Source organism: Sus scrofa, chromosome 14 (assembly GCF_054392235.1).
Source record: "Sus scrofa isolate SSC_HxYL_T2T_F1_AM1 chromosome 14, Sscrofa_HxYL_maternal_Yorkshire_Landrace_v2.0, whole genome shotgun sequence".
NCBI lineage: Eukaryota > Metazoa > Chordata > Mammalia > Artiodactyla > Suidae > Sus > Sus scrofa.
In genome coordinates this window covers 128,317,505-128,337,233 of record NC_139396.1, presented here as the reverse complement: position 1 = coordinate 128,337,233, position 19,729 = coordinate 128,317,505, and the positions used below count along the sequence as shown (strand labels likewise).

Genomic DNA, 19,729 nt, shown 5'->3' with positions numbered 1-19,729 from the left:
AGACTTTAAAGGAGTTCAGGCAAATTGACGTAGAGCACAGAGCTGGTCACTGATGTTTAGTACCTTCCAGAATAAAATCAGTATTTTACAACTGAGAGGGTCTGAAAGATACCATGAAACACAACTCAAATTTTCATGTATTAAGTAGCCATACACCAGAGCAATGAAGTGACATCTCTAAGATCACACCATCATCCTTTAGGCAGAGTGCAAAACATGTCAGCTTAGTCCAGGGTACAATTGAGATGTTTGTTTATAGCTCCACCATCCCCCCCCAAAAAAATTTATTCTCTCATCCTCAACGCAATTACCTCATCAGTTAGGATGCCAACCGAAGCCTCAAACTCTCCTGATTTAGTCAGGGCGCCCTGGCAGCACTCTCCCTCTAGAAGGAGACAGTCTCTTCCTTCCTAAATGCAGATGTTTCTACCAAGGAATGTGCTGAAGAAGGCATTAAATGGTGATTGGTGACAAGACGTGTGGGTAATGGAAGCCTTTACAGAAGGACCAAGAATTCCTTCTATTGCTGTGGTCATGTTTTGGGGAAGTTGCCAGAGTACTTTATGGAAACTGGGCTTTGGAATTTAGTGGAAAAACCACTGGACCAGGGACAATAGGACAGAAATGCAGTGCTGTACTCTGGGCATGTATTTTCCTGTCTATCATTAGAGGGCTCAGCCAAATGTGTTCTCCATGGTGCTGAGCTCTGGGCAGGATGGTGATCACACACTCACTTCACAGCTTGGTGCATAGAGAGATTTGGACTTCGTGGAGAAAAGAGCATAAATGGCTCTTTGAGAAGCAAGGATCTTGGCCTCCCCTGCCTCCATGGAGAGTTCAGAATCCTGAGGTTTTCCTTCACTTTTTCCATTAGGTTTAGAAAAGTCTGATCTTTATAATCAAAGCAGTTCTGGTAAATAATGGAACTGATCACATTGCAGGGAGCACAGCTCAGGATAAAAGTGGGATCACAGGGTGAAGCTGAAGAATCAGAAACAATTGAAACACACCATTAAAACATACACATGAAACACACTGTCTTTGAGATAACAAGTAATGATGATGTTAGAAAAAAGTTCAATTTCTTTCCTACAAATTCCCTTCAAAACAAATATTCCACATGCACAACATCAATACGCTGTTTTTATCTTCATCTGAAAAGACCCTTTTAACCTAGCTAGGTATACCATGTTTTTTAGAAAAATATTCAATTCATAACCACTGCCTCTACTTGTACTCTTTTCACACAAGGTTACTGTTAATTTGAAAATATAAAGAAGAACGCATTTTCTTTTTTTTTTTTTTTTTTTTTTTTACTTTGCCTGTCATTATTTCTTTTTTTTTTTTTTAAATTTTATTTTCCCACTGTACAGCAAGGGGGTCAGGTTATCCTTACATGTATACATTACAATTACAGTTTTTCCCCCACCATTTCTTCTGTTGCAACATGAGTATCTAGACATAGTTCTCAATGCTATTCAGCGGGATCTCCTTGTAAATCTATTCTAGGTTGTGTCTGATAAGCCCAAGCTCCCGATCCCTCCCACTCCCTCCCCCTCCCATCAGGCAACCACAAGTCTCTTCTCCAAGTCCATGATTTTCTCTTTTGAGGAGATAGAACGCATTTTCAAATGCCATTTTCATATCGTTTAATAACTAAAATTGTAAGTGCTGAATAGCATCTGTCTTCAAAGCTGTAGAAAATTAAGCACTGATACATAAATAAAGAGACTATTTAGAGACCTCAAAATCAAGACTCTTGTAGAATCAGCAGAGGAAAAACGAAGGAGAGAGAGATGGTACATGAATTCATGTATTTGGAAAGAATAAAGGGAAGTATCCATGCTGTTTGAGAAGTAAGACTAGTAACACAACAATTACCATAAACTGGATTTTTGTCTAAAGTAAAAATGATGTAAAATTTTTATTTCAAATGTAAACTCCAGGTAAGTGAAACAAAAAAGGTAAATTGATGAACATGGTTCTTTTATTTTTTCATTTCAATGTTTAAAAATATTTACCTTCTTAAAAAAATAAAATATTTAAAATATTTCCTTTCTTAAGAAGCAAATGTCCATCATTTCCAATAACCACAGAAATACATTTATTTGATTTATTGGGCAAAGCTGCCTTATGTGAACTTCTGGGTACCATTAGGCATAACCATCAAGAGAATACTATGGTTTAATACATTTGAATTTTTGCATCCTTTAAATCAAGTTTTTCATATTTCCTGCAAAGAAATTACATTAGAGGAAAACCTGTCCTTTTTTCTAGGAGGCCTATGAAATAAAACTCGTGTTATCAAATCATCAATGAAACATATTGAGATCCAATTATTATATTGAGACCCAATATTCACATCTATAGATGTCATTAAGGATTACTTAAATCAACCACACAGTGGCAACGTCACCTTAGAGAGATGGTGGATAGGCCGTCCCAGCCCTCATTCTCCCATAGAAGCACTGGTTTAGCAATGATATTTGGACTAAAATTTCTCTATGAGATTTCCAGAATCCTTTAAGAAGTCATTGTAATATAGGAAAGCTCAAAGCTGAAAAAAAAATGATAAAGTTGATAAGAACAGCAATTTCCCTTTACACGTATCACCATCTCCCCCAAGCTGGAAAACCTCAATTCTGGAAGAGTGCCCATTCTTACCACTCCTATTCAACACAGTATTATAAGTCCTAGCCAGAAGAAGTCCACAAGGAAAGTAAAAGGTATCCAAAGGAAAAGATTTCAAAAAAATCTGTTTGCAGATGCAATGATCTTACACATAAAAGACCCTAAACATGCCCCCCAAATTTAAAACTAATCAATGAAAACAACAAAGTTACATGATGTAAAATCACCCAACAGGAGTTCCCATTGTGGCCCAGAGGTGACCAACCTGACTAGTATCCATAAGGACACGGGTTCAGTTGCTGCCTCTGCTCAGGGAGTTAAGAATCACGCACTGCTGCAAGCTGTGGTGTAGGTCACAGATGAGGCTCAGATCTGGCATTGCTGTGGCCATGGAATAAGCTGGCAGCTGCAGCTCCAATTTGACTCCTAGCCTGGGAACTTCCATATGCCATGAGTACGACCCTAAAAAGAAAAAAGAAAAAAAAAATACACATACAAAAATTATCTGTGTTTCTATATTACGAAACTCCATGAAAAAAAAATCCCATTTTAAAAAGCAACAAAAACAATACTTAGGAATAAATTTAACCAAAGATGTAAAAGCTCTGAACATTTCTCTCTCATAAGATCTTAATGAAATTAAAAAGACACAAACAAATGGAAAGATATACAGTCCTTACAGACCAGGATTAGTACGCTTAATAGGTCCTTATTACTAAAAGCTATCTATAGAGTCAATATCATTTCGTTCAAAATTCTAATAGCTTTTAAAAATAGAAATATGAAAACAATCCTAAAATACATATGGAACCACAAAAGGCCCCAGATACCCAAAGAAGTCCTGAACATGAAGAAAAAAGCTGAATGCATTAAACTTTCTGGTTTCAAATAAAATTCCAGAGCTAAAAAAGCAAAACAGCAGTGTATTGGCATAGAAGTAGACATAGAGACCAAGAAACAGAATTGAGAGCCCAGAAATAAACTTGCATATGAACTATCAATCAATACTTGAGAAGGGAGTCAAGAATACTCACTGGCAAAAGGATAATCTTGTCAAGAAGTGTTATCCTGTCTAGAGCAGCCTGCTTTGTGGCCTTAAACAAGCATTGTACCCCTGCTTAATCACTAAGGAAGAGAATGTATTTTAAAATTAAAATGAGTGGGAGGGACTGGGAGTTTGGGGTGAGTAGGTGCAAACTATTGCATTTGGAATGAATAAGCAACGAGGTCCTGCTGTACAGCACATGGAACTCTATCTAAGCACTTGTGATGGAACATGATGGAGGACAATGTGAAAACAAGAATGTATATAAAAGTATAACCAGGTCACTTTGCTGTATAGCAGGAATTGACAGAAACCTGTCAATCAACTGTAATAAAATTTTTTTAAAAGTTGAATTGAAATGGAGTAACTGGGTTTTATGATTTCAAAATGGGGCTGATGGCCTTTGTGGAGATGGTTTAAACACATTACCGCATTACTAAGAACTTGAATTTTCTAAAGTTTATCAGACTCAGGTTTATCAGACCACTGGGCCTTCTCAACACAATATCTACTAGCAGCTACTGCCTGCAACTATGGGCTCAAGGTGGACCCTTACAACTATGCAATCATTTCAGACTCAAAACCAATCCTTCCTTAACAAATATTCTTACTTCATGCCATCTTCTGTTCTAATTCTTGACAAACAACTTACACGGTTTTGTGGGTTTTGTTTTTACAAACCCTCCCCCATTTCGTACCTGGCCAAACACAGTTCAAATGCTTCTTAAATCTGTCTCCCCCAGCTAATAGCCCTCAGTTTGGCTCAAATAAAACTGTTTTCTATTCCACTTACTGATTACTTCCATTCATGAATAGATGACACATACATATGACATTTTACATATAGTCGACCCTTGAAAATATGGGGGTTAAGGGCACCAACGTCCTGCACAACTTTAGAGTCAGTCCTCCAAAACCACAATTTCAATCAACCAGAAGTCATACACTACTGCAGAACATATGTATTTTTAAAAATTCACATCTAAGTGATCCCACAGTTCAAACCCATATTATTCAAATGTTAAAGAGATATACTGCACACAATGGAATATTATTCAGCCATGACAAAGAAGGAAATCCTTACATTTATAACAACATGGATGGATCTTGAGCATATTATGCTAAGTGAAATATGCCAAAGGGAAAAAGATAAAGTGTGTAATCTCACTTACATGTGGAATCTAAAAAAGCCAAACCTGGAGTTCCCATGTGGCTTAGTGGGTTAAGGATCCAGCATTATCAATGCTGCAGCTTGGGTCGCTGCTGTGGTGTGGGTTTGATTCCCTGGCCTGGGTACTTCCACATGCTGCAGGCAAGCCATCCCCCCTTGAAAAAAAAAGCCAATCTCCTAGAAACAGAGAGTAGAAGTGTGGTGACCAGGGGCTAAGGAATATGGGAAATGGAGAGGTATTGGTCAAACAATACAAATTTTCAGTTAGAAGTGAAAAAGGTCTAAGGGGCTAATGCAGAGTTCTCTTTAAAGTTAACATTACTGTTAATCATATACCCGAAAGGTGCTAAGGGAATCTATTGTAAATGTTCTCCAAAGAAATGTTCATTATATGACCTGAAGGGAGTGTTAGACAATGCTATTGTGGCAATCACATTGCAATATTAAGTATATCAAATCAACACATTTTACATCTTAAATCTACACAATGCTATATATCCATTATAGCTCAGTAAAGCTGAGGGGAAAATCCTGAGTGTAGATTACCTACTTTCAAGAAAGGTGATGGGTTATTTCAGCCTGGATATGCAGGTATAATTCCAGCCACAATGTAGGGAAAATGGGTGGGTCCTGCCGAAAACTGCATCTATAGTTCACCCTTGTCCTTTAGCTGACTGTGATTTTCCTGGGGCTATATGAAAGAATTTATCAATTATCAACAATGGAGAGCAATGCAAAATAATTCTTGTCTCTAAACAGAGAGTAGAAGCTCCCTATTCTTTTTTTATAATGATTTTTATTTTTTCTATTATAGTTGGTTTACCGTGTCCTGTCAATGTTCTACTGTACAGCAAAGGGACCCAGTCACACATGTATATATGTATACACATTCTTTTTCTCACATTATCCTCCATCACGCTCCATCATAAGTGACTATATAATAGTTACCAGTGCTATACAGCAGGATCTCATTGCCCATCCATTCCAAAGCAATACTTTGCATCTGTTAACCCAGACTCCCAGTCCAAATCCCACTCCCTTCCCCTCTCCCCTGTCAACCACAAATCTATTCTTCAAGTACATGAGTTTCCCTTCTGTGGAAAGGAAAGGGCCATATGATAGATTCCAGATAGAAGTCACACCATATGGCATTTGTCTTTTTCCCTTTGACTTACCTCACTTCGTATGAGAGTCTCTAGTTCCATCCATGTCGATGCAAATGGCATTACTTTCTTGTTTTTCATGGCTGAGTGGTATTCCATTGTTTATAGATACCACATCTTCTTAATGTGGTCATCTGTGGATGGCAAGGTGTCTGTTCTATCCAGTAGATGTTCACATGACTGTCCCAGCTAGTTTTTCTTTGTTTGAACATTCATGTCAGTAGTCCTATAGATAAGTATATACATTTTTACCCTTCTTCTCCTATGAATTGATAGTAACACCTTATTACAAATAGACGCAAATGACTTCCTCATTAATGAATTTAAAAATATCTTTAGCTTTGTTCATTTTTTCTAAAGTAGAAGAAGAAATCCAAAGGGCCAACAGGTATAAGAAAAAAAGCTCAACATCACTAATCATATTTTGTGCTGGTTTCAGTCTAGCAACAATCATTGCTATGCTTAGACCAGACTTTGTGATTCTTAAAATGACTGAAAGAAGCCCTTCAGCAATAACCATCCAGAAACTTTGAAAAATATATGATTATTTTTTATAAGAGCTGGAAATGGGCAACACACCTGGGGACAGACTGTAAGATTGTTAAGCAGAGAGAGATGGCTCCCAATTGGGCCTGGGTTTCTGTTCTCAATGGGGTAAAGTGTCAAGGCCCAGGGTTCTGAGGGCACACTGCTGATGAATTTAAAAGATATAAGCAAGAAATTAAAGCACTAGAAGAGAAAAAAAACAAGCAATGCAAACTATCAGTAAGTGAAATCAACCAAGAACAAAGGAGCCTCAGTTGGGGGAGCTATTTATCTAGTCCTGTGGCTGGCATGTACTTATTTGAGATTGACATTTTTGGAAGAGATGCTATTTGAAATTGTTGCCTTGGCAATAAAAGATTACATCAGGCACTTGCACTACATAAAAGAAAAATAAATATAGCTGTCTGGGTTTACACTTCACATTAGAAAATGCAAATCAAAAGCAATGAGAGTTGGAGTTCCCTGGTGGCCTAAAAGTTAAGAATCTGGCATTCTCACTGCTGTGCCTCAGGGTCAATCCCTGGCCCTGGAATTTCTGCATGCCACAGGCATGACAAAAAAAATTACTTAGGTATCACCTCACATGGGTTAGGATGGCCATTATCAAGAAGAAAGAAAGAAAGTGGCAGCAAACAGGATGGAGGTAGGAAGAAAGAAAGAAAGCAAGGAAGAAAATAAAAAGTTTTGGAGGCGGAGAGGACAAGATGGAGGAGGAGTAGGGAGACACCTTCGCCCTCTCCCACAAACACAACAAAAAAAGCACATCTACAGAATAAATGACTCGCACAGAACAGCAACCAATCGCTGGCAGAGGAACCTAAACTCCAATAACGGCAAGAAGTTCATGACATTACTGGGCAGAACGGGAGAAAAGAGGAGAGTGAGAGAAGGTGAATCCAAGCAGGACGGGTGCTCCCGAAAGGGAACTGCAGAGGAGAAAGGGTTCCCGCACCCTGGAAAGTCACCTACCGGAGGAAAGATCAAACAAACCGGAGGAATCTCCAGATGCAGAGAAGAGTGTAGCATTAAGTTGGAGTACGGAAAACCCAATCAAGAACCCAACGAACCATCTGAACTACGGGCACAGTCACCAAAAACTGAGACGCCTGGGTGGGGGCTGGGCACTGAATCCTTGGCTCCAGAGGTTGGTCCCCAGGAAAGGGACGGGGGATGCCTGGATGAGGGCTGGGCACCGAGATCTCAGCTCCAGAGGCCGCATCAGAGGGAAGCTGGGAGAAGAGCCTGGTCTGCGCCCGTGCTGGGGAGGGGAGAGAAGGGGTGGGTCCCCATAGAATACCCCCCACACCACAGCAAGCTTACAGGCCCACTAGCTAGCTGAAAGCTGTGCTTCCCAGTGCATCCCCTCCCCCACCCCCTACGCTCTCACCAGACCTGGGGCTGCCTGCCATCCAGGAGGGCTGGCCTCAACAATTGCCTGAAGCCTACCACCACAGGGGCTGTCCCTGCACAGGCCTGCTTGCCCTTTGGAGGGGCTACACTTCCGCAGAGCGGCACCAAACACCACCAGCCCCCGAGAAAAGGCCTGCAGCCCAGAAAAGCTAGAACAAGCTTAGCCAGGCTGTGAAGAGAACGGGCTAATTCTCGGATGGTTTTTCTGAGTTGGGCTGCCCCAGGGAGGAGCCTCTTAGGTCTCCAATGGCCCTGCTACCCGCCCAAGCCCCAGGGGGTGCTGAGACCTAGTGGACCAGCTGCATAGGACTGCCAGTTCCAGGCAGGACCCCCTGCAGCCCAGAAAAGCTGCAACAAGCCTGGCCGAGTCAGGAAAAGATCTCAGACGGTCTTTCTGAGTCGGGCTGCCCCGGGAAGGAGCCTCTTGGGTTTCCAGTGGCCCTGCTACATGCCCAAGCCCCCAGGGGGTGCCCCACTCCCATGAAATAACTGCTCAGCAACACCAGCCCCCTGGAAGAGCCCCTGCAGCCCAGAAAAGCTGCAACAAGCTCGGCCAGACTGTGAAAAGATCCGCCTACATTCTCAGGCCGTCCTTCTAAGTTGGGCTGCCCTAGGGAAGAGCCTCTTAGGTTCTCAGTGACCCAGATAGCTTCTCCAGCCCCCAGGGAATGCTGCACTCCTGAGGAACAGCTGCCCAACACCGCCAACCCCCTGCAAGAACCCCACAGCCTAAAAACACCAGAGCAAGCTCTGCATGACCAAGTGAAATCTGCTACCATCGTGGGGTGGACCTCCCAGTCCTGTCTGCCCTCAGGAAGCCCTCCTTTGCTTCAAAGAAACACTGTTAGCCCCATCAACACTCCAGAAAAGCCACACTCCCTCAAAAAAGATTGACCAACAACGCCAGCCCTCAGGAAATATTCCACGGCAGTGACAAGGCAAACACTGCCCGATAACAGAGAGTACAACTCCCTCAGGAGAAAGAAAACAACAAGCAAGATGAAGAAGCTGAGAAACCACCCCCAGTCAAACCAACAGGAGAACTCACCTCAAACAGTCAACAATGAAACAGATCTCTGCAGTCAGACAGACCTGGAGTTCAAAAGAGAAATAGTGAAGATACTGAAGGAATTAAGAGAAGATATGAACAGTAATGCAGACACCCTCTGAAAGGAACTAGAAAATATAAGGAGGAGCCAAGAAAAACTAGAACATTCATTTGCAGAGATGCAAACTGAACTAGGGGCAGTAAAAACCAGAATGAATAATGCAGAAGAACGAATCAGTGATATGGAAGATAGAATAATGGAAATCACTCAATCCGGTCAACAGACAGAAAACTGAATCAAAAAACTGGAAAGCAATATAAGAGACCTATGGGATAATATAAAGCGGGCCAATCTACACATAACAGGAATTCCAGAAGGAGTAGAAAAAGATAAGGGAATGGAAAATATATTTGAAGAAATTATCCCTGGAAACTTCCCAAATCTAAAGGATACTGGGTTCAAGATACAAGAAGCACAGAGGGCCCCAAACAAACTGAACCCAAACAGACCCACACCAAGACACATCATAATAAAAATGGCAAAAGTTAGTGATAAAGAGAGGATCCTAAAGGCAGCAAGAGAAAAACAGAGTGTTACCTACAAGGGAACCCCCATAAGAATATCAGCTGATTTCTCTACAGAAACACTACAGGCCAGGAGGGAATGGCAAGAGATATTTAAAGTGCTACAAGGAACAAATATGCAACCTAGAATACTCTATCCAGCAAGAATATCATTTAAAATAGAAGGGGAAATAAAAACTTTTCCCAACAAACAAAAACTTAAAGAATACAGCAACACAAAACCCAGGTTAAAGGAAATATTGAAAGGGCTTCTCTAAACCAAAAAGAAAGGAAGGAAAGGGAAGAAAAAAAGAAGAAGAAGAAGAGGAAGAACTAGGACTGAGGAAACCGCAATCAGAGAGCAGTCACTCAAATAAGCCAGCATACAGATTTAATCATGAACATGCTTCAAACAAAATAAAATTAAAAATAAAAAATGCAAAAGAGTCATCAAAACCATAAAATGTGGGCAAGGGATGTTAGGAAGTAAATAACCCTTTTTGTTTGTTTGTATGTCTCTCTTCTTAATTTTAATATAGTAATGAAGTGTTTGAACTTACAGGACCATCAGGCTAAAACACACAATTATGGGAAGGGGTTAGCATACTTAAACAGGGCAACCACAAGCCAAAACCAAATATTGCATTTGCAAAAAATGAAAAAAAAATACACTCAAGCAGATAATAACAGGAGACCATCCAACCAAAAAAAAAAAAAAAAAAGAAAGAAAGGAAGAATGGAGAACCATAGAATCAACTGGAACACGAGGTTCAAATGGCAATAAATAATCATCTATCAATTATCATCTTAAATGTCAATGGACTGAATGCCCCAATCAAAAGACACAGGGTGGCTGAGTGGATAAAAAGGCAAAAACCTTCAATATGCTGCCTACAAGAAACTCACCTTAGGACAAAAGATACATATAGATTGAAAGTGAAAGGGTGGGGAAAAATATTTCACGCCAATAGACATGACAGAAAAGCAGGAGTCGCAACGCTCATATCAGACAAAATAGACTTTAAAACAAAAGACATAAAGAAAGACAAAGAAGGACACTATTTAATGATTAAGGGATCCATCCAAAGAGATGATGTTACTATCATCAACATATATGCCCCAAATATAGGAGCACCCAGATACATACAACAAATATTAACAGACATAAAGGGAGATATTGATGAGAATACAATCATAGTAGGAGACCTTAATACCCCCCTCACATCAATGGACAGATCCTCTAGACAGAAAACCAATAAAGCAACAGAGATCCTAAAGGAAACAATAGAAAAGTTAGACTTCATTGATATCTTCAGGACACTACATCCAAAAAAAGCAGAATACACATTCTTCTCAAATGCTCATGGAACAGTCTCAAGAATCGACCACATATTGGGAAACAAAGCGAACCTCAAAAAATTTAGGAGCATAGAAATTATCTCAAGTATCTTCTCTGACCACAATGCCATAAATTAGAAATCAACCATGCGAAAAGGAAAGAGAAAAAACCTACTACATGGAGACTAAACAACATGCTACTAAAAAACCAAAGGGGAGTTCCCGTTGTGGCGCAGTGGTTAACAAATCCGACTAGGAACCATGAGGTTGCGGGTTCGGTCCCTGTCCTTGCTCAGTGGGTTAAGGATCCGGCGTTGCCGTGAGCTGTGGTGTAGGTTGCAGACGCGGCTCGGATCCCGCGTTGCTGCAGCTCTGGCGTAGGCCAGTGGCTACAGCTCCGATTCAACCCCTAGCCTAGGAATCTCCATATGCCGCAGGAGCAGCCCAAGAAATAGCAACAACAACAACAAAAAAAAAAAAAAAAAAACAATGGGTCAATGAGGAAATCAAAAAGGAAATTAAAGACTACCTGGAAACAAATGATAATGAGGACACAACCTCTCAAAATCTATGGGATGCTGCGAAAGCAGTGCTCAGAGGGAAATTTATAGCAATACAGGCTATAAAAAAAAAAAAAAAGAAAGATCCCAAATTGACAACTTTACCCTTCACCTAAAGGAATTAGAAAAAGAAGAACAAAAAAGTCCTAAAGTCAGCAGAAGGAAGGAAATTATAAAGACTAAAGAAGAAATCAGTAAAATAGAGACTCAAAAAACAATAGAGAAAATTAATAAAACCAAGAGCTGGTTCTTTGAAAAGGTGAACAAAATTGACAAACCCCTGGCCAGACTCACTAAAAAGAGGAGGGAAAGAACCCAAATCACCAAAATTATACATGAAAAAGGAGAAATCACAACGGATACAGCAGAAATACAAAAAACCATAAGAGAATACTATGAACAACTGTATGGCAACAAGTTTGACAATCTGGAAGAAATGGACAATTTTCTAGAATCTTACAGCCTGCCAAAACTGAATCAAGCAGAAACAGACCAACTGAACAGACTGATCACTAGAAATGAAATTGAAGAGGTCATAAAATCACTCCCTACAAATAAAAGTCCAGGACCAGATGGCTTCACAGGTGAATTCTATCAAACATATAAAGAGGAATTGGTGCCCATCCTCCTTAAACTCTTTCAAAAGGTTGAGGAAGAAGGAATACTCCCAAAGACATTCTATGAGGCCACCATCACCCTCATTCCAAAACCAGGCAGAGATACCACCAAAAAAGAAAACTATCACCCAATATCATTGATGAATATAGATGCAAAAATTCTCAACAAAACCTTAGCCAACCGAATCCAACAACATACCAAAAAAATGATACACCATGACCAGGTTGGGTTCATCCCAGGTTCACAAGGATGGTTCAACATACGCAAATCAATCAGCATCATACACCACATTAACAAAAAAAAAAGTCAAAAATCATATGATCATCTCAATAAATGCAGAAAAAGCATTTGACAAAGTCCAACATCCATTCATGATCAAGACCCTCGCCAAAGTGGGTATAGAGGGAACATTCCTGAATATAATCAAAGCCATTTATGATAAACCCACAGCAAATATAATCCTCAATGGGGAAAAACTGAAAGCCTTCTCACTCAAATCGGGAACAAGACAGGGATGCCCACTCTCACCACTGCTCTTCAACATCGTTTTGGAAGTCCTAGCCACAGCAATTAGACAAACAAAAGAAATAAAAGGCATCCATATAGGAAGAGAAGAGATCAAACTGTCACTGTATGCAGAGGACATGATACTATACATAGAAAACCCTAAGGACTCAACCCCAAAACTCCTTGAACTGATTAATAAATTCAGCAAAGTAGCAGGATATAAGATTAACATTCAGAAGTCAGTTGCATTTCTTTGTATACCAGCAATGAAACATTAGAAAAGGAATACAAAAATACGATACCTTTTAAAATTGTACCTCACAAAATCAAATACCTCGGAATACACCTGACCAAGGAGGTAATGGACCTATATGCCAAGAACTATAAAACTTTAATCAAAGAAATCAAAGAAGATGTAAAGAAATGGAAAGATATTCCATGTTCCTGGATTGGGAAAATCAATACTGTAAAAATGGCCATACTACCCAAAGCAATCTACAGATTCAATGCAATCCCTATCAAATGACCCATGACATTTTTCACAGAACTAGAACAAACAATCCAAACATTTATATGGAACCACAAAAGACCCAGAATCGCCAAAGCAATCCTGAGAAACAAAAACCAAGCAGGAGGCATCACTCTCCCAGACTTCAAGAAATACGACAAAGCCACAGTCATCAAAACAGTGTGGTACTGGTACCAAAACAGACAGACAGACCAATGGAACAGAAGAGAGAACCCAGAAATAAACCCTGACACCTATGGTCAATTAATCTTTGACAAGGGAGGCAAGAACATCAAATGGGAAAAGGAAAGTCTATTCAGCAAGCATTGCTGGGAAACCTGGACAGCTGCATGCAAAGCAATGAAACTAGAACACACCCTCACACCATGCACAAAAATAAACTCCAAATGGCTGAAAGACTTAAATATACGACAGGACACCATCAAACTCCTAGAAGAAAACATAGGCAAAACACTCTCTGACATCAACATCATGAATATTTTCTCAGGTCAGTCTCCCAAAGCAATAGACACTAGAGCAAAAATAAACCCATGGGACCTCATCAAACTGAAAAGCTTTTGCACAGCAAAGGAAACCCAAAAGAAAACAAAAAGACAACTTACAGAATGGGAGAAAATAGTTTCAAATGATGCGCCTGACAAGGGATTAATCTCTAGAATATATAAACAACTTATACAACCCAACAGCATAAAAGCCAATCAATCAATGGAAAAATGGGCAAAGACCTGAATAGACATTTCTCCAAAGAAGATATACAGATGGCCAACAAACACATGAAAAAATGCTCAACATCGCTGAGTACAAGAGAAATGCGAATCAAAACTACCATGAGATACCACCTCACACCAGTCAGAATGGCCCTCATTAATAAATCCACAAATAACAAGTACTGGAGGGGCTGTGGAGAAAAGGGAACCCTCCTGCACTGCTGGTGGGAATGTAAACTGGTACAGCCACTATGGAGAACAGTTTGGAGATCCCTTAGAAATCTATACATAGAACTGCCATATGACCCCGCAATCCCACTCTTGGGCATCTATCCGGACAAAACTCTACTTAAAAGAGACACGTGCACCCGCATGTTCATTGCAGCACTATTCACAATAGCCAGGACATGAAAACAACCCAAATGTCCATCGACAGATGATTGGATTCGGAAGACGTGGTATATATACACAATGGAATACTACTCAGCCATAAAAAAGAATGACATAATGCCATTTGCAGCAACATGGATGGAACTAGAGAATCTCATCCTGAGTGAAATGAGCCAGAAAGACAAAGACAAATACCATATGATATCACTTATAACTGGAATCGAATATCCAGCACAAATGAACATCTCCTCAGAAAAGAAAATCATGGACTTGGAGAAGAGACTTGTGGTTGCCTGATGGGAGGGGGAGGGAGTGGGAGGGATCGGGAGCTTGGGCTTATCAGACACAACTTAGAATAGATTTACAAGGAGATCCTGCTGAATAGCATTGAGAACTATGTCTAGATACTCATGTTGCAACCGAACAAAGGGTGGGGGAAAAAATGTAATTGTAATGTATACATGTAAGGATAACCTGACCCCTTTGCTGTACAGTGGGAAAATTTTTTAAAAAAGGCCAATTCTAGTTGTAATAAGCTACAGTTATTTCAGTATGATTATAACACAAGAAAAGATAATGCATAATTTTAAACTTCTGTGCATGACTGTAACTCTTTATAGGTTAATTTCTCAGGGTAGTAGTAGCTGATTCCTCCAGCTCCTTTTTTTTTCTCAAGATTGCTGTGGCTATTTGTCTTTTGTGTCTCCATACAAATTTTAATTTTTTTGTTCTAGTTCTCTGACAAATGCCATTGATAATCTGATAGAGATTGCACTACATCTGTAGATTGCCTTGGGTAGTTTAGTCATTTTGACAATACTGATCTTCCAATGCAAGACCATGTTATGCCTTTCTATCTGTTTGTGTCATCTTTGATTCCTTCTATAAATGTCTTATAGTTTGGGGACTATAAGATTTTGTCTATTTAGGTAGGTTGATTCCTAAGTATTTTATTAGAGAAATGCAAATCAAAATTATACTGAGGTACAACCGAGGACGGGATTAAGGTGGCAGAATAGAAGGACTTGAGCTCAACTTCTCTCCTAAAAACAACAAAATTCACAACTAAAGACTGAGCACAATTCACCAAAATGGACCGGAAACCTTAAAAAAGATACCCTACTCCAGAAGAAAAAGAGGAGGACACATCAAGAGGGAGGAGGGGTGATTTCATGATATAAACAACCCCATACCTCCCAGGTGGGAAGCTCCACAGACTGGAAACTAACTAGTTCACAGAGACTCACCTACAGGAGTGAGAGTTCTGAGCCACACATCAAACTCTCATGTGTGGGGATCTGGCATGGGGAGAAAGAGCCCCAGAGCATCTGGCATTGAAGGCCAGTGGGGCTTGTGCGCAAGAGCTCCATGGGACTGGGGGAAATGGAGACCCCATTCTTAAAAGGTGCACATGGACTTTCACGTGCACTGGATCCTAGGGCAAAGCAAAGTCTCCATAGGTATCTGGGTCAGAGCTGACTGCAGTTCTTGGTGGACATCCTGGGAAAACAGGGGTGAATGTGCCTTGTTGTGAGGGATGGACATTGAAAGCAAAGCTCTCGGGAATATTCAGCAGACATGCCTTTCTCTGGAGGGGGCCATTTTGGGAAAATCTGGCCCCACCCATCAGCCAGCCACTGAGAAGCCCCAGGGCAAACAACAATCCAGGTGGGATCACAGCCCTGCCCCTCAGTAAACGGGCTACCTAAAGACCCCTCAGGCACACAGCTGCCTCTAATCCCATCCACAGACTAAGCCCCATCCACCAGAGGGATTACAATCTGCTCCTCCTACCAGGGGGCAGGCATCAGCCCCTCCCATCAGGAAGCCTACAGCAAGCCCCTATACCAACTTCAGCCACTTGGGGGGCAGACACCAAAAGTACGAGAGGCTACAACTCTATTATCTGTAAAAAGGTCACCACACCAAAAACCTATCAAAATGAAAAGACAGAGAACTATATCTCAGATGAGGGAGAAAGAAAAAAAACCCAGAAAAACAGCTAAGCGATGAGGAGGTTCTCAGTCTCCAGGAAAAAGACTTTAGACTGTTGATGCTGAAGAAGATGCAAGACATTGGAAATAAACTGGAGGCAAAGATGGATAACTTACAGGAAACACTGAGCAAAGAGATATGAGATATAAAACTTAAACAAGAAGAGATGCAAAATACAATAACTGAAATAAAAAATTTCACTAGAAGCAGCTAACAGCAGAATACAGGAGGCAGAAGAACAAGTGAGTGAGGTGGAGGATAGATTAGTGGAAATTACGGATGCAGAACAGAAAAGAGAAAAAAGATTGAAAACAAATGAAGAGAGTCTCAGAGAACGCTGGGTCAATGTGAAACGCACCAACATCCATATTATAGGGGTGCCAGAAGGAAAAGAGAGAGAGAAGGAGACAGAAAAAAAAATTCCAAGAGATAATAGCCAAAAACTTCCCTAACATGGGGAAGGAATCACTCACTCAAATCCAGGAAGCACAACTAGTACCATACAAATTAAACCCAAGGAGGAACACCCTGAGACACATACTAATCAAACTGAGCAAAATTAAAGACAAGGAGAAAATCTTGAAAGCAGCTAGGGAGAAGAAACAAATAACATATAAGGGAACCCCGATAAGGCTATCGGCAGATTTTTCAACAGAAACTCTGCAGGCCAGAATGGAGTGGCATGATATACTCAACGTGATGAAAGGAAAAAACCTCCAACCAAGATTACTCTACCCAGCAAGGCTCTCATTCAGATTTGAAGGAGAAATCAAAACCTTCTCAGATAAGCAAAAGCTGAGAGAATTCAGCAACACTAAACCAGCCTTACAACAAATACTAAAGGAACTTCTATAGGCAGAAAAGAACAAGAGAAGAAGGAAAGGAAAAAAAGCAGCAAAAACAAATCCAAAGTAATTAATAAAATGGCAATAAGAACATACATATCAATAATTACCTTACATGTGAATGGACTAAATGCCCCAACCAAAAGGCATAGACTTTATGAATGGATACAAAAACAAGACCCACATATATGCTGTCTTCAAGAGACCCACTTCACTTCTAGGGACACATACAAATTGAAAGTGAGAGGATGGAAGAAAATATTTCAAGAAAATGGGGATCAAAGGAAAGCTGAAGTAGCAATACTCATATCAGACAAAATAGACTTTAAAATGAAGAATATTTTCAGGGAAAAAGAAGGACATTACATAATGATCAAAGGATCAATCTAAAAAGATGTTATAACAATTTTAAATATCTACGCACCCAACACAGGTTCACCACAATATATAAGGCAACTGCTAACAATCTTAAAAGGACAAATCGACAATAACACAATCATAGTGGGGGACTTTAACATCCCACTTACAGCAATGGACAGATCAACCAGACAGAAAATCAACAAGGAAACACAGGCCCTGAAGGAAGCATTGGACCAGATGGACTTAATACATATTTATAGGACATTTCATCCAAAAGCAACAGAATGCACATTCTTCTCAAGTGCACATGGAACATTCTCTAAGATTGACCATATCCTGGGCTACAAATCCAACATCAGTAACTTTGCGAAAATTGAAATCATACCAAGCAACTTTTCCAAACACAATGCTACTTGACTGGAAATCAACAACAACAACAACAAAACTGCAAAAACACAAACACGTGGAGACTAAATACCATGCTACTAAACAATCAATGGATCACTGGAGAAATCAAAGAGGAAATTAAAAAATACCTAGGAACCAATGACAACAAAGATACAACACTCCAAAACCTATGGGATGCAGCAAAAGCCGTTCTAAGAGGGAAGTTTATAGCAATACAATCCCACCTCAGGAAACAAGAAAAAGCCCAAATAAACAAGCTAACATTACATCTAAAGAAGCTTGAGAGAGAAGAACAGACAAGACCTAAAGTTAGTAGAAGGAAAGAAATCATAAAGATCACAGCAGAAATCAATGAAATAGAAACAAAGAAAACCATAGAAAAGATCAATGAAACGAAAAGCTGGTTCTTTGCAAAGATCAACAAAATTGATAAACCCTTAGCCAGACTTATCAAGCAAAAAAGAAAGAGGATTCTAATCAATAAAATTAGAAATGAAAAAGGAGAAGTAACAACAGACACCACAGAAATACAAAGGATCATAAGAGACTACTATCTGCAACTATATGCCAATAAAATGGAAAACCTAGAAGAAATGGACGAATTCTTAGAAAAGTACAATCTTCCAAGACTAAACCATGATGAAATAGAAAATATGAATGGACCCATCACAAGAACTGAAATTGAAACTGTGATTAAAAAACTTCCAACAAACAAAAGTCCAGGACCAGATGGCTTCACAGCCGAATTCTATCAAACATTTAGAGAAGAGTTCACACCTATCCTTCTTAAACTATTTCAAAAGATTGAAGAAGGGATACTCCCAAACTCATTCTATGAGGCCACCGTCACCCTGATACCAAAACCAAAGACTGCACAAAAAAAGAAAACTACAGGCCAATTTCACTAATGAACATTGATGCAAAAATCCTCAACAAAATACTAGCAAACCACATCCAACAATACATTAAAAGGATTGTACATCATGATCAAGTGGGATTTATCACAGGGATGCAAGGATTCTTCAATATCCACAAATCCATCAGTGTGATATACCACATTAACAAACTGAAGAATAAAAACCACATGATCCTCTCAATAAATGCGGAAAAAGCCTTTGACAAAATCCAACACCCATTTCTGATAAAAACCCTTCAGAAAGTGGGCATAACGGGAACCTACCTCAACATGATAAAGGCCATATATGACAAACCCACAGCGAACATCATTCTCAATGGTGCAAAGCTGAAAAAATTCCTGCTGAGATCAGGAACAAGAGAAGGATGTCCACTCTCGCCACTACTCTTCAACATAGTTCTGGAAGTCCTAGCCACAGCAATCAGAGAAGTAAAAGAAATAAAAGGAATCCAAATTGGAAAGGTAGAAGTGAAACTATTGCTATTTGCAGATGACATGATACTATACATAGAGAATCTGAAAGACTCTACCAGAAAACTGTTAGAGCTTATCCACGAATTTGGCAAAGTTGCAGGATACAAAATCAATACACAGAAATCGATAGTGTTTCTATATACTAACAATGAAAGAGCAGAAAAGGAAATTAGAGAAGCAATCCCATTTACCATCACATCCAACAGAATAAAATACCTAGGAGTAAACCTACCTAAAGAAACAAAAGACCTGTACTCTGAAAACTACAAGCCACTGATGAAAGAAATCAAAGATGACACAAATAGATGGAAAGATATACCATGCTCGTTGATTGGAAGAGTTAATATTATCAAAATGACTATACTACCCAAGGCAATCTACAGATTCAGTGCAATCCCTATCAAATTACCAAGGACATTTTTCACAGAACTTGAACAAAATATTTTAAAGTTTGTTTGCAACCACGGAAGACCCAGAATAGCCAAAGACATCCTGAAAAAGAAA

At 39.8% G+C, this 19,729-nt stretch overlaps 1 pseudogene; it reads right to left on the bottom strand.

Annotated features, from left to right (window-relative positions):
- Positions 1 to 19,729, bottom strand: part of CYP2C290P (cytochrome P450 family 2 subfamily C member 290, pseudogene) — a 66,948-nt pseudogene that overhangs the window by 16,009 nt on the left and 31,210 nt on the right.